Source organism: Rhyacophila brunnea, unplaced genomic scaffold (assembly GCF_057557595.1).
Source record: "Rhyacophila brunnea isolate RB1 unplaced genomic scaffold, BYU_Rbru_1.0 scaffold_180, whole genome shotgun sequence".
NCBI lineage: Eukaryota > Metazoa > Arthropoda > Insecta > Trichoptera > Rhyacophilidae > Rhyacophila > Rhyacophila brunnea.
The window spans coordinates 184359-199575 of record NW_028232838.1 but is presented as its reverse complement, the minus strand read 5'-3'; the positions used below and the strand labels follow the sequence as shown (position 1 = coordinate 199575).

The following is a 15217-nucleotide window of genomic DNA, read 5'->3' as shown; positions in this document are numbered from 1 at the left end:
CACTTAAACTCGTTTGAAAGAAGAAAAGCAGTTAATAAAGATAGATCAGGAGAAGGTGCCAAAAGAAGCATCATGGAGTTGTGAGATATTTCCAATGGACTGATACCTCTCAATAGAGGGAATTGATAAAAAGAAACTTAAGCCATAAATAAGTAATATCATGTGAATAATTTATATTTTTATTGTTTGATTATATAGAAAGCCAAAATAAATATGCATTTAATTATTACAGAGTAAAAAAGTTTCAAAAAAATTATTTCAAAAAAGAATTGGAACAGAGTAAAAAGGTGTTAAAAAAAAAATTATTTCAAAAAATAAATAGTCAATAAAAATGGGTTTTATGGCATAAATTTAAATGAAGATTAAAAAAGTATTTATAAGATAAGGACTTTAATTATAGTTCAAGCTGGCCTATGCCAAGTAATTTATCTTGAATAATACCAACATATGGGAAATAATTTCCTCTCAATTCAAACCGAACAATTTGACCCTCTGTAATCGGTGAAAACCTATAATTATTCTGGATAACCTTATTAAACACTTTATTGGGTGTTTGTCTCTGCACAATTTGTGACCATATGATTTCTTCTTTATCCGCATATACAATCTTAAAATACGTAAATATTTGTTTCAGTCCTGGATTCTTGAATTCGCTTCTTAAATCAAGATTAAGATTAAAGTTTACGAATGGATTTTTTTGACTTGATGCAATATCTTTTATAATGATTTTGTTTGACATAACTGGTGAGTTAAGAGTTGCGTGGTATATTATGGCTGTTGCTGCAAGAAGAGCTACCGTCATGTTGAATGTAACTGAGCCAAGTGCTTGTAATCTTTGGGATGTATTGTACATTTCAATAAGGGATTCAAAATCGAATAAAAAAGTTCTTGGATGCTAATAATTTTGAACGAAAGATGACAAAATCAATAATAAGAATTTTAGTGGGCATAATGATTGCCGATGTGGGTTTTAAAAAAGAATGTCCAATTTTTCAATAATGTGATATAAATGATGATGGTAAATTTAATAAAGAAGTGGGCCATGCTACCAAAAATTTTTCTAAATAGATTAATTGATAATGAAAAGAATACTATCATGAGCTTAATAGTCTTTAATGAAGGTGTGAGTTATTATAAGCAAAAGATGTTTCTAAATAGATTAATTGGTGATGAAAAGACTTATATCATGAGCTAAATAGTCTTTAATGAAGGTGTGAGTTATTTTAACCAAAATATTTTTCTAAATAGATTAGTTGGTAATGAAAAGAATCATATCATGGCCTTATTAGTCTTTTAATGAAGGTGTGAGTTATGCTAACCAAAATATGTTTCTAAATAGATTAATTGGTAATGAAAAGACTTATATCATGAGCTTAATATTCTTTAATGAAGAAGTGAGCTATGTTAAGCAAAATTTTTTTCTAAATAGATTAATTGATAATAAAAAGAATACTATCATGGCCTTATTAGTCTTTTAATGAAGGTGTGAGTTATTTTAAGCAAAAGATGTTTCTAAATAGATGTATTGATAATGAAAAAAAATGATGTGACCAATTTAATAGTCTTTTAATGTGATAAAAGTGAGGTTGCGAAATATACAATATTTTTTGCAATGATTTTGGCCAATATCATCATAACGCCATTATAAAATTTTAAAATAATGATGGTCGATTAATATTTATCGTAATTATTTTATCAAATATGTTAACGCCATACTAAAATTCGAAAATAATCTTGATCGAATTTATTGTTTTGTAAATCAAATTTCTTTTTAGCTATATATTTAATTTGACCCATACTTAATCATGAAATATTTTTTATTTATAGGTTAAGTTTCTTTTTATTAATTCCCTCTATTGAGAGGTAGTCAGCCCATTAGGAATATTGCACAACTCTAAAAATGCATAAATAGAATAATTTAATCATAAAATTCAAACTAACTGAAAACACCAAATACATTATTATTCTTTAGTGGGAAAAAAATCCGTTTTATCTTTTAAAATCAATAAACAGTACACATAAATAAAAACTAACACCGTAAAGTTAAATCAAATATGATTTATTAAATTTTATGCCAAATAATGATCTTTATTCTTATATTCCCATCACCATCATCATTTTACTATTCATTCCGTTTTCTTAGTTCATGTGGTAATATTTTATTATAGTTCTAAAGGATACTGAAACATAGAAATCTTTCGTATCATAAAAAACATTATAAATCCTCAATTTGTAAAATACGACACATAAATAATATTCTGATGCCTCCATAAACTTTCAATACTCAGCATAGACAATCTATAGAACAAAATATCGGTTTTTAAATGAAATTAAAAATATTCTCTCATATATACATGAAAATACTTTATTTTATCTTTTGTTTTTCTACGTTAAATTTGTTATTATTTGCTTCTATTCTGTTCCAAAAAAATATGTTTATTTTATTTGATAAATTATTTTATATTAAAAAATATTATCCATTATTTCATTTTGGATATTAATATTTGCTGCTTATTATTAATTTTAAAGGGTTGTTTTCTACAGTATGAACTCCCTTTAAATATATTTATATCTAATCTGCTCCATCCATTAGACTAATACCAATGGTTATATTTTCTTTATCTACCCATACACCCCTATTATTTTATATTAGTTTATAAATTAGGAATAATTTTTTTAACTTTTATTTCATTCGTTTCTAGCCGATTAAATTGTTATTTTTCCTTAATTTTTATTTGTGCTTTATTCTTTCAAATTTAATTATGCATTGTTTAAATTGATATTCAGGTTCTTTACTATTTTTATTTCTTTTATTGATTAACAGCTTTGAATAAGCTTGATTTGTTGATAAGTCTTAAACCCAGAATTCCAAGTAATTGACAGATAATTCCTCGAGAATAGATGGGTATAAAAGGATTAAAACAGATGTTAAACAATAATTTATTTATATAAGAAATAAGCAGATGACCACAAAACGCTATTTGATTATAGAAATAACATACAATATAATTTTTTAGTGAAATATAAAATATCTTTCGATCTAGGATAAAAAATGGTTTTAAGTCAAAAAAAAAGAATAAAAGGAAAATTAATATTTTATATTAGAACATAATATACCCTATAAACGAAATTCGAACTTTATGGTGGGTTATTATAACTTTTATAGCCAAAATATACTATCTTTCCTTGAATTTAAACATTTGACTTGGCATTTTTAAATTTAATCTCTGGCTTTTTTACACTATGTTATTTTTATCTACTCCTTTGACTTCCAATTTTTTTTAAAAAAACGCAGGTCCATAAACATAAAATTATGTTTTGCTTCAAAAAATTAAATATTTTTTATGATGCGAGATCTTCATTATAGCTGTCTTTTGAATTACACATTTCTAAATAATTCAATATATAACAAGCTATCCCTATTTACTAGAATTTAAATCAATTAAAAATAATTTTTCTTTTATGGGAATTACTTTAATATTATTCATATATTAGAATGGTTAAAAGATAGTGCGTTTTAGGAAATTCTTGAAATTCATGTTTTTAATGTAATTAGTATTTATCATCAGGTTCATCAGGCGTATCATCGAGAACGTGTTCTTTATCATCTTCATGACACGTTTGTGCATTGATGGATACATTGTTGTATATCTTTTTTGATAATTCACCTATTTGTTTCAGTTCATCCCACTTCAATTGTAAATAAGAATAGACTATCGCATCTTCTTTATAATGCTCGAACGCCCCCCAAATAATTCGTTTTCTTTCATCATGTAGTATCCTCATTATACCATGTTCGTCACAGCCACGATAACTTCTTTGCGTTAAAAACCACGCGAGAAAATTACCCATTTCCATCACTGTGCTACAGTAAGCTAATGATAGGATCAACGATGTTTGAAATCCACTATTATTTGCAAATGAAAGAAGAAAAAATTTATCTTCATGATTTATCCTGCCTTTTAGACGTTGTATAAAAAACTTTACAAAGTCTATAATTGACTCGATTCGAACTATTTTTTCCATGTATCCGGTCCCCTTAAACTCGTACTCTAACAAAAACCCTTTTGCTAAAAAACACTTAGAAAGATAATAATTCAGTATTTGATCATCATAAAATCTATCATATAGGTAATTAGTCGTAGTTCCATTTTTTAATGGCAAAAGTTTCCACATTTCTGCACAGTCCAAATTTTCATTTTTACTGAATTGAATGCTATAGAGCTCATCAAACAGCCCCAAAGGGTTTAGATTCTCATGGTTAGATCTGATATCCTGGTTCTGAATCTTCAAATTAATTAGAAAACATAAATTTTTGAGTTTGTGTTTCATGAGGTAATAATTGACTATTAAAGGATGTGTTTCAGCCAAACGATCGCATTCTCTTAGGATTTGATTCGATACTAAAGCTTCTATGTCTATAAAGCACAGTAAGCTACCACATCTCTGAAATTCAATTATATTTGCATCTTGTAATATATTCTGGAATTCTTTTGGATTTTGCGCGCTTTTCAATTTATCCAGGACATTATTCTTTGTCATTTGAATCATTTTGAACATAATATTATTCAATAAAATTTTTTTTTTATATTTTTTCTTTAAACAAACATCATTTCGACTCATAATTCTTGAAAAATTTTGTATATTTATATTTTTTTAAAGTGTCCAATCAGTAGATTTTTAGATATTTATTACCAATGAAAAAAATGAGCTTAATCGCGGATAATAATATTTAGTGCCAAATTTGTTAATTTAATGTGGGGATAAAATTGATAATTACAGATTTTTGCTAGTTAAGATTTTCCCCTTTAACAAATAGGATACTCCTTATGTATTTTGATATCTTAAAGATGTTAAATATTCCTTCAGTTTCATATAAATATCGATTTCACTCGATGTTCGTTGTCCACTTTATAAGTATATATTAATTAAATTTGCCATTGTGTTATTTGTATTGGCACAAAGTTAATTAATTAACTAGTTTATTTTTTTATAAAAAAGTATTAAACTGTGATTGAAGAAACAAGCGCTATTTTTTCTGGATTTTAACAGCATAAAAAAATAATACATCACACAAACTTTTAGCATTTCAAACCAAAAGCTAAAATTTTTTTGCTGAAAATCTCTAATATAAATTGCATTTTTGCCATTCTGAAATTAAATTTTACTTTAACTGTGTAGTATCTTTACGAGACTATACATTTATATAACATCTAAAAAGCTCTTAACGTGATATACTTTAGACAATATCTAATTATTACAATTATAAAAGCGTTTAAGATATAAAATGCACAAGTAACACTTAAAGAAATTTATAAAACTAAAAATTTTCTTAATTTATGGAAAGAAAGAATTATCAGTTATTTGCAAATAGAATTCTAGCGTTAAATAAAAAGAAATAATATTTTTATGGTATATTATAAAAAAACCTTCACTAACTGTATTAGAAATATATAAAATGCGGTGGTTTTTCATCATGGTTATAGTTATTTTATTAAGATATTCTAAAATCTGCCCTTGACTATCCTATACAGTTGGTTTGAAGCGGCCATGCAATTGTTTATTTGTGGTATGAATTCAATAAAATGAATTTTTTGAAAAAGTTAAAAAATAAATACGGCTGGTTATCTTGAAGAATTTGTTGGTTTATTATATATCATAAAATCTACTTAAATTAAAATTTGGCGCTTCCCAAAAATTATTTGTGCTAATCACTATACTTTAGTGCAGATTCTTCAAGTATTTTAAAACTATTTTTATGGGCATTTACAGATTATTGCTTCTATTAATTTCAATAAAAAATAAAGCCATGGCCAGAATAATTTAAGAACAAAACATAAAAGATCATATTAAAATGAAGATAAAAGTATACCACTATTTTTAAACTCAAAGTAGATAATTTTATTTACTTTTTTATTATATAGCTTCTGATTTTCTAAGTTTAATATAATCGCCCAAGCGAAGAGCTAAATTAGTATACAGGAATTATGTGATTATTAAGAGCTTTATAAAATATTTCAATTTATAACAGAAGTTGTGGTTTTTGCGAATCTGAAAAAAATTTCGTAAATGGTGCATATGATCAGAGATGCTATAAATTTCTCTAAAGCTTAATTTTTGTCGCTACAACCATATTAACCATATATGATGGATTTATTTCATTTTTTAATTCTCTATACCAGCCAAACACGCACCAGTTTATTGTTCTTATTGCATTAAATGTACTAATTCATTTCTACAAAATCTGACCAATTCCGGTATTTCTTGTATTATTATTTTTTGCCGCAATATTTTAAATGAAGCATATAAATCTTTGACTTTTCAATCAAAAAATACTTAATTTTGTGTCTTAAATAATGTAGAAAAAAACAAATAGTTTTCAAGATTATTTACAGGAATATTCATCATGGTTAGCGCAATTCAAATACAAATTTATAGGGCTCCATCTAATTTCTTTAATACATTTTTCTATATGCCAGACATTAAATATGTCTTATTTTTCGCCAAAGTAATTTGTTCATTTTCTTTAGCTAGTGCGAAATCACTAGCCATGTTATTTCATTAATTTATAACTATTCAACCAAAATTTATTAAAAGATGTAAACACATTATGATCTAAAAAAAACTATATTCCTTATCTATTTTTAAATAATGGTCGAATTTTATAATTTTTTTGACATTTTTCTTATTATTTTTAGAAAACTTCGCCATAAGATAAATGAAAATAAATTATACACGCATTTATTAAAGAGTTCAGTGCCATGTTGGTTTAGAAAAGCTTTAACAAGTGGCCCGTGGTCCATTCGTAACGCAATGTCTATATTTATTTCAATGTACTCAAAACGAGGCAAGCCCGAAAAGGGTCGGGTATGGTAAAATACAAAAAAAAACCATGAAATTTATTTATTAATATTTGTGGTTGCTGTTTAAGGCGCCATAGAGTGCCTCGAAAATTAATAAAGCTTGCTCCTTTATCAAGGATGTGGTTAAGTGTAGATTATTTGTGGTGGTAGCATAATATATCAGAAACGGAAATATAGAGAATCAGTCATACTCTCTATATTGACTACAGCTTGATGTTATAAGTCTAATCCGCGGGGATCAAACTAGTTACTGGAAATGTGAAGGAAAAAACGCGGGGGTGCATGAGATCAGAAAAATTCCTGATGGTCTAAAGTGAACTTCCTAAAAAAAGATATATACAGGTTAATGAATAAAAAATTGACAAATTCGTCTCATATTTTATCAGAATGATCAATGATTGTTATTTTTTAATCTTAAAATGATTTCAGTTAAATAAAATCCATCATTTTTTTACATAAGAATTCAAATACCCATTTTAATACCTCTACAAAATGTGTCTCTAATATATTTTCCTATCGTATAAATAATGTAAATAGTATTTTCTTGGTATTATCGACAATTCCACCCTTACATTAGATATTAACTTGACAGGATAGACGCTTAAAGTAAAGTATTACGGTATTAAAAAATAAAGTGCTATTATAAAAATATTGTGTCATTGCAATCACTCGATTTTAAGAATTCGCAGAAAACGAGCTACGATGGTTTTGAATGTTAAGGACTAAATATAGAGAAATTTTATGGGTTGCAAAATAAACTATTTCAGCTTAAACACTTCAAAAAGCTTATAGTTTATCTACCCTTTCGAATTATTTATATTGTTAAATAATAGGTTTTTAACTGGAATTATAAAAAAATTGCTTTTATATGGACCAGTGTGTTTTACACACTTTCGAATCATTTCATTTGTTGAGAAGAGGTAATTTATAGGATCGAAAACAATTTACTTTAATATGTATCATTGGATTATATCTATTCTAGGCGAAAAATCACATTATAAAAATATCTCTTTTCGCGCCCTATTCTGGAGCCTATAAAATATTACTAGAAATAGATGTTGTATCCCTTTTAGAATGCACATTGTTTTTGTGCTATTTTTTTCTATTTACCAATATTACTCTAAATTAGAGTTTGAACAAAAATCTAGAAACATTTTTAGAGCTCATGATAGATATTTACTCGATATATAAACTAAGCCACACAAGGGAATGAAATAAATTTTTTAGATTTATAATATCTTTTGAGAAAAAATCGCAACATAAATATACATGTTTCGAACGAACCATTTTTCAAAAGACGCGAAATTATTTTAAAATTTTACCATGTAACGTTACTTAGATAATTATTTGTTAAATTCACTTTATATGATACCAAATAATTTGCCATGCGCGGTGATTTTTAATTTATCTGTCTTCTTCAAAGCCATAATGGCTAAAAAAATTTGCTGATGTTATAAGCTTTTAGTAAGATATGTACCAATGTTCATCAAAATTATGAATAAAAATTTATGATTTTTTATTATAAAGATACTTGTTTTCAAGGTATGATTTATATACAATTATAAATAGATGTAGAATCAAAAATTCTGGCCAATGTTCATCAAAATTATGAATAAAAATTTATGATTTTTTATTAGTAAGATACTTGTTTTCAAGGTATGATTTATATACAATGATAAATAGATGTAGAATCGAAAATTCAGGCCAGAGTTCATTACAAAAGAATAAATTACAACCTTTACAAGATTGTTTCAAAAGAAAATCGCTTAGTCTCGATTCACCACTAGTTCGAATCAATACATCAACCCTTTTATCATAAAATGTTGAAATCTCGTTGTTCATTCTCAATTCATCAGAAGAAGAGTATGCAAAAAATACATTTAAATTAATATCATTGTTAAAATTAGTTTCTTGCATTATATGATCAAAAGTTTCAATGATATCCTTTCGAATAATATCTCTTCTTCCATAGAAATTCACCTTGGGCGAGAATTTGTTCTTACCTTGAAATGTTAATCGATTCTTATTTTGAATTATAAGATTCATAACGTTATCAACCTCAATTTTTGAACGATCGAAATTGGCCAAGGAGAAAGCGAAGAATGATGCATCTTTTAAACCCATGTCCGAACAGAATTCTGCAATCTCAATCATCTTTTCAAAACCTATTTTTTTCGAAGATAAATCGGAAATGCGTTTCTTCTTTCCATATCTACGATTTCCGTCCATAATAAAAGCAATATTTGATATTTTGTTATCTTTGTCAGCATTACAATATTTCATTCCTATCTTTCCTATGAATTTGCGTAAAGCATTGATCCTAGATAATATTCTTAAAAGAATTGAAATTTTTCTTGAATTCAAAACCATTTCAAGGAAAATTATAAGTTTTAATAGAAGAAATCTCTTTGCCTTATTATACAGTAAGCCCATTTTATGGGATAAGATGAAAATCAAAATTTTCTTATCAATAAATTCAATTATGACTGGAATTCCAGGATTAATTTAGACCATAAATATATGAAAATTATTTCCAGATTTAGTCAAATAACGATTTAGTATAGCTTGAAATCTTTCTTTAAAGAAATTTATAATTTGAAATACTGGAAATTTTTTTTAATAATAATGAATATAGTTATTAGAATTTATTGGGTTATTAATTTTTTATTTACTTATTATTACCTCTTTAAATTTCTTGGAAATTATTATTATGCTTGTTGTATTAAAATTTCTATATGGTCATGTTATCTTAAATATTCATAATCACTTTATCTGTCGACATAAATCCTCTGAAAAGACAGTATCTTATTATTTTCACGCTGAAATTTTATTTAAAATACCCTGTTACCATTTTTTGTCGTTCAATATTTTTTACTATATATTGTTCTTTTGGCACAGTTAGATTTATGATTTCAGAGGCAGAAAATTTTTTAATTATTAGTTGTGTTAGATCAGATTAATTTGTTTTTATTTAAATGCTGTTTAACCCGTTCTTTTATTATCAATTTATATATAAAGCGGCAAAAGAATATGTCTGGGGAAAGGTAAAGGATTGTATTTGGAAATATCCATTTCTTTTTAAAAAAAATTACTTAGAACGATAATAATACAAATTATATAACTTGAAAACCACATTTCGCACTTATAAATAGTGGCGTTTTCAAAAATATCATTTATGAATTATTAAATACTACATGTCCAAAAAGATAAAAAGGTGCAAAAAATATAGATTTACTACCCATAATTTTTTCTTGACTAAAATGGTAAAAACCTACATAATCCTTGAAAAAGAATAAGAACTGAAACTTTAATTGTCTAACAGGATTTTGAAATGCAAATTATCAAAATTAAATCATATATTATAAATATAAAAGGATAGTAGATCAAACATTCATATCACTTAGACAAAATTTTTAATTATCATCAAACAAAATTATAATTATGAGTTCATAACAAATATGGCTTATTGTTATCAAAAATTCGTACGATTTAGTATATTTTTGGTGTGATTGGCATTTGAAATATGCGTAAAAATACAGCCCGAAAAAAAACAATATACAAATTAAGAAATAATTTAGAAAATAAAATGAAAAAATGAAATAATTTTGACATTTCAATGGCGCGGTTTATTTGATCCCGAATTTTATGGAAATAATTTGGAATGAAATGTAAAAACCATTTATTTTGCCTTACTTATACAACACTGGAAGCATCTTATACTTAAATATAAAAAATGTACTTCATTACTTTTATAGATTAGCATTAAAGTAGAATATTTCAATAAATTAATTGCCATCAATAATTGTTTGTGTGTATGATTGATGACAATCCCATTTTAAAATGATGAACCCGTTTCATTGGCGTTCTTTTCTCTTAATTTTTTTCGATTTGTATGGTTAAATTTAATTTTTACTAATTATAAGTGTTCAAGTAAAGCCAAAGCCTTTAATTTTACTTTAGTGTTTATTTAGTTCGTTCTATATAATCACATTTGCGTCTTTACCTTACTCTATAAATCTTTTTATTTCAATATTTTCAAATTCAAGTGTTTTTGATGTTATTTTTTTGTCTATGGGTTTCGTTTGTGAAATCTAGCTCTTTAAAACATAATTAAGAAAATATGTATAAATTTATATATTGATTGATCGACTTTGTGCCTAATGCCTTTGAACGATTCTTCCTGCTCATCAGTAGAGCTATTTCTAGATCTATCAAAAAAATTATAACAATATATATGCTGATATTTTTTTTTATAATCTAAAATGATTTAAAGTCAAAAATATATACGAATAAAATAGGGCTTTATTCTTTTCTATGAAATTATCGTGATTTATTTGGAAGTTTGGTTATCCTTTGTCGAATATTATTCAATATATTTAAAAATACATGGGTTATTTTTTATATTATTACTTATGATATAATAAGGCTTTAAAAATGAAAAATAAAGGTTTTATTAAATTATAACATATTCAAAAAAAAATTGATTGTAGACAAATGCAGATCAATTTTTAAACAAAATAAAATAAATCAAAAAAAATGTGCTTATATTCCACATTGTTTATTGTTTTTAATTGAAAAATACCCGCAAACATACAAAATTTGGAATTCGTAAAGCCGAATTCTCGTTATAAACATTTAATAAAATATTTTATCGGACATAATCGTCATGTTCAATAATTACTTTCTGACATCATAATTAAGAGGGTATTAATTTTTTGAACGGGAATTCGAATATACTTTTTAGCATATTTATAAATCTTTATATGACAAAAAATATTTATTATGCTAAAAAATACTAATTGCATGGAAAATATTTTTTTCTTTACTTCTTGTTGAATGAATATATCATTAAAAATAACTAAATATATCAAATAAGTAATACCTTACATAAAAAATTTCTCAGTAAATATTCATCAATTATTTATATAAAATTCATATTACTTTTTATATATTTTTGTGTGTATTAGACCCCTTTTTTTATCAAATGCGTTCTTAAAAATAATTCATATAATTCGAGTTTAAATTTGTGAATATAAGCTATTTTAATTGCTTATAATAAACAATTATATCTAAAAATAACCCTATTAACGGTGATAGACAAGTCGTATATTAAAGTTTTCCGGGAAGCTAATGGAATCTGAAGCATATACACAAATAAAAAAATAGAGAAAATACTTCAATTTATAAGCCTAGAGAATATAAGATGCATTGAGGAAGATTTTAAAAATGATGAAATAATAATATGCATGAAAAAAATCGTTTTTTCCTGCAAAAAAAAATTTGATTGCTCTAACATGAATAGCTAAAGATTATAATTTACCCTTTAGCGGGTAAAAAAACATGATGGTAATCTTTATATATCAGAAATACATGAAATCCAAATACCATAAGTCTTATATTGAAGTTTTAGGCTTCAAAATTGAAGCATACGCACAACAATAGGAATGAGGAAATTAGTTAAAATAAAAATTCCTAAAATGAGAAGATACATCTAAAATTATTTTAAAGATTATATAATAGAAGGTGGTATTGAGAAATATTAGTTACAAATATAAATCTTTTGTTTAATTGCACGGATTTAAATGACTAAAATAGACCAATTTATCATCAAAAATTGTTGATTATGGTGGTTTTTACCATGTTTTATACAAATAAATGAACTGGTTCGAAAAAAAATGAAACTCTTATATAAAAAGGTCAAGGATTTTGACCAAAGAATTAACAATATGTATATGCATAGTTTATATAATAGGATCTATTAGACACTTAAATCAGAAAGTATTAAGGGGTAATATAGAGGAGGTTTGCAAATATATTTATTGTAATAAATATTGTCTATATCTATATTAGTGAATTATTGTAATGCTTGAAAATATATTCAAAGAAATAAAAAAAACAAATAAAACTAAATAGAAAGATTTTTATAGTGTATATTATCTGTAAAAGCTCTATCACAAGCCCTACTCTTTGAATATTGCACACAAAAGTGTGACCAAAATGAAATTCTACAAAAATTGGTTCTTATATTCGATAGAGATTATTGAAAGCTCAAAAAATTGCACAGAGAGCATGTTTATATTTCTGAACATGCAAAATATCACATAGCTGTAGAGATATAAAAAACAATAGTAGACAAATCTACGGAAAAAAATACCTTCGATTATGAACTTGAACAATATAATGATGTTTAAAAGACTCCACACAATTTAAAAGGAAGTTGAAGTAATTTAAGCCATGCTTGTATTGATTGGATGCTGCCTAGAAGCATTAACATGTTGATGAGCTCAAATTGAAACGTATTGACCTTTTTTTGACGTTTTTTAAATTATTCGAAATATATCAAGAAGTTTTTAGAATGTATACTTAAACTAAATAATTTATAAATTAAAATCGTATTGTGTTGTAAGTATCCTAACAGGCAGAATATTTTTTATTTTTATTTTAAAATTAATAAATATTAGAAATACAAATAGATTTTAATACCAGATATGAATGATTAGAGAAAATAATATTAATGTGCTATTTTTTTCCGTTAATTTTTATATTTTTGCTTCACATTTGGGTTATTCTCATTCAATTATAAATAAAATAATGAAAAAAGGGACATCTGAGCCTTCTGTTTTTGATTATTGCATAGAATGTATTTATTTGGAGATATCGAATTATATTCACGATGATAATATTCTAAGACATATATTTAATTACGTAAAATTAAATGAAAGAAAAAACATTTAGGGTCAATTCTTCTTTTAGGTGAAATGGTTTTTTTCTTGTTTTATGCACTCATCAAGTATGTGTGCAATAAAATTCTTAAATTATAGAGTATGGCATACTAGAATATGGTAAAATAGTTAAATAGTGCGATGATGGTATAAATTACCATAAATGAAAAAACGTTTGATTTAAGGATTGGTATTATTAACATAATTAACGGTATTGGCCTTTAAAATTATAAATTTTATATTATTTTGTAATAAGCCATTTATTATGATTTTTCTCTAATATATAATTTTGTTTGTGAAACGGTTCGATAAAGGATAAATTTGAAGTATTTTCCTATGCTGTCGAAAATTAATGAATAAAAATATTGTCCGCTTTTAAAAAGTTTATGAATATTTATAATATTGTGTAAATATGCAACGAAAGAGTTTCTTCAGGACTCTTTTATAAACTTAATGCCATGAAATAATTATGCCAATAGTTTAAATATACTCTTCGATGATAATAATATATTTTTCTTGGCTGAATTGTTGTGTTAAAATTAAAACAAGGTGTATTATAGACCATACAACAAATTATCGGGCTTATATTTGGTCATAAAACTTTCATCTTTATCGAACTGTATTATATGTTTATTTTACGGGCAAATATTTTTTTTATTGATAAATTAAATTTCTATTCATGGGGGTTAAGTTTGTTCTTTTTATTAATTACATATACTGAGATGTAGACAACCCATTTAAAATATCGCACAATCCTTTAATGCATCTTATGACACCTTTCATTAATACATCTTCATTAACTAGGTTTCTTCTATCAAATGAAAGAGTTAAAATGTCTAAAGTTTATTGATAAATAAAATTGTACTATTTTTAATATTTTCGAAAAACTGATTGAATACATTTATATACCAAATGAAAATTCTATAGTGTATTTAAAAAAGAATTGTATGAAGATATCAAAAAAGTAAAATTTGCTTACAAAGCAAACATAGCGGAACAGAAAATTAATAACTGACAAGAACGGGATTCGAACCCGTGCCTCGAAAGACCACGATCTGAACGTAGCGCCTTAGACCACTCGGCCATCTTGTCATTTTGCGAACAGAATTATATTAAAATCAGAAAAGCAACAAAAAAATGCTCGTTGGTTAAAGATAAATAGATTCTTTTTTACTATTCTCCTGTTGAAAATTATATAACGAGGACGTTTTTTGTTTTATTGCTTCTTATTACGATTGTATTTTAAGTTCACTGAACTGGAGTCATCTTCAATATGAATTCTTATGGGCTAATTAAAATTTCTAAATTATAGCTTTTTTTTCATTTATGTTTATTTGTCTCAAAATATTGAGTCATTAGTTGTTATCTAAATAAAAAAACATGATTTTAAAGATAAACATCTCACCATGCTTTTAACCTTTACTAAATTTATATGATTAATATTAGAAAAATCTTTCTAATATGGAAATTAGATGTTAACGCTTAAGATAGGTATAATAGTGGATTGTAATTACGAATCTGATATAGTTTGTATATGTGTCTAAAGCATTGCTTGGAATTCCTCTTTTCAAAGCTATAAAAATGTTATTTCATAATCGCTTCCTAAATATATGATAGATGTACAATTCAATA

At 25.4% G+C, this 15217-nt stretch overlaps 1 non-coding gene across 1 annotated transcript; it reads right to left on the bottom strand.

Annotated features, from left to right (window-relative positions):
• Positions 1-14597: 14597 nt before the first annotated feature.
• On the bottom strand, positions 14598-14677 carry TRNAL-CAG (transfer RNA leucine (anticodon CAG)). Its single transcript has one exon. It is a non-coding gene; the product is annotated as a tRNA-Leu (tRNA).
• Between the last annotated feature and the right edge of the window lie 540 nt (positions 14678-15217).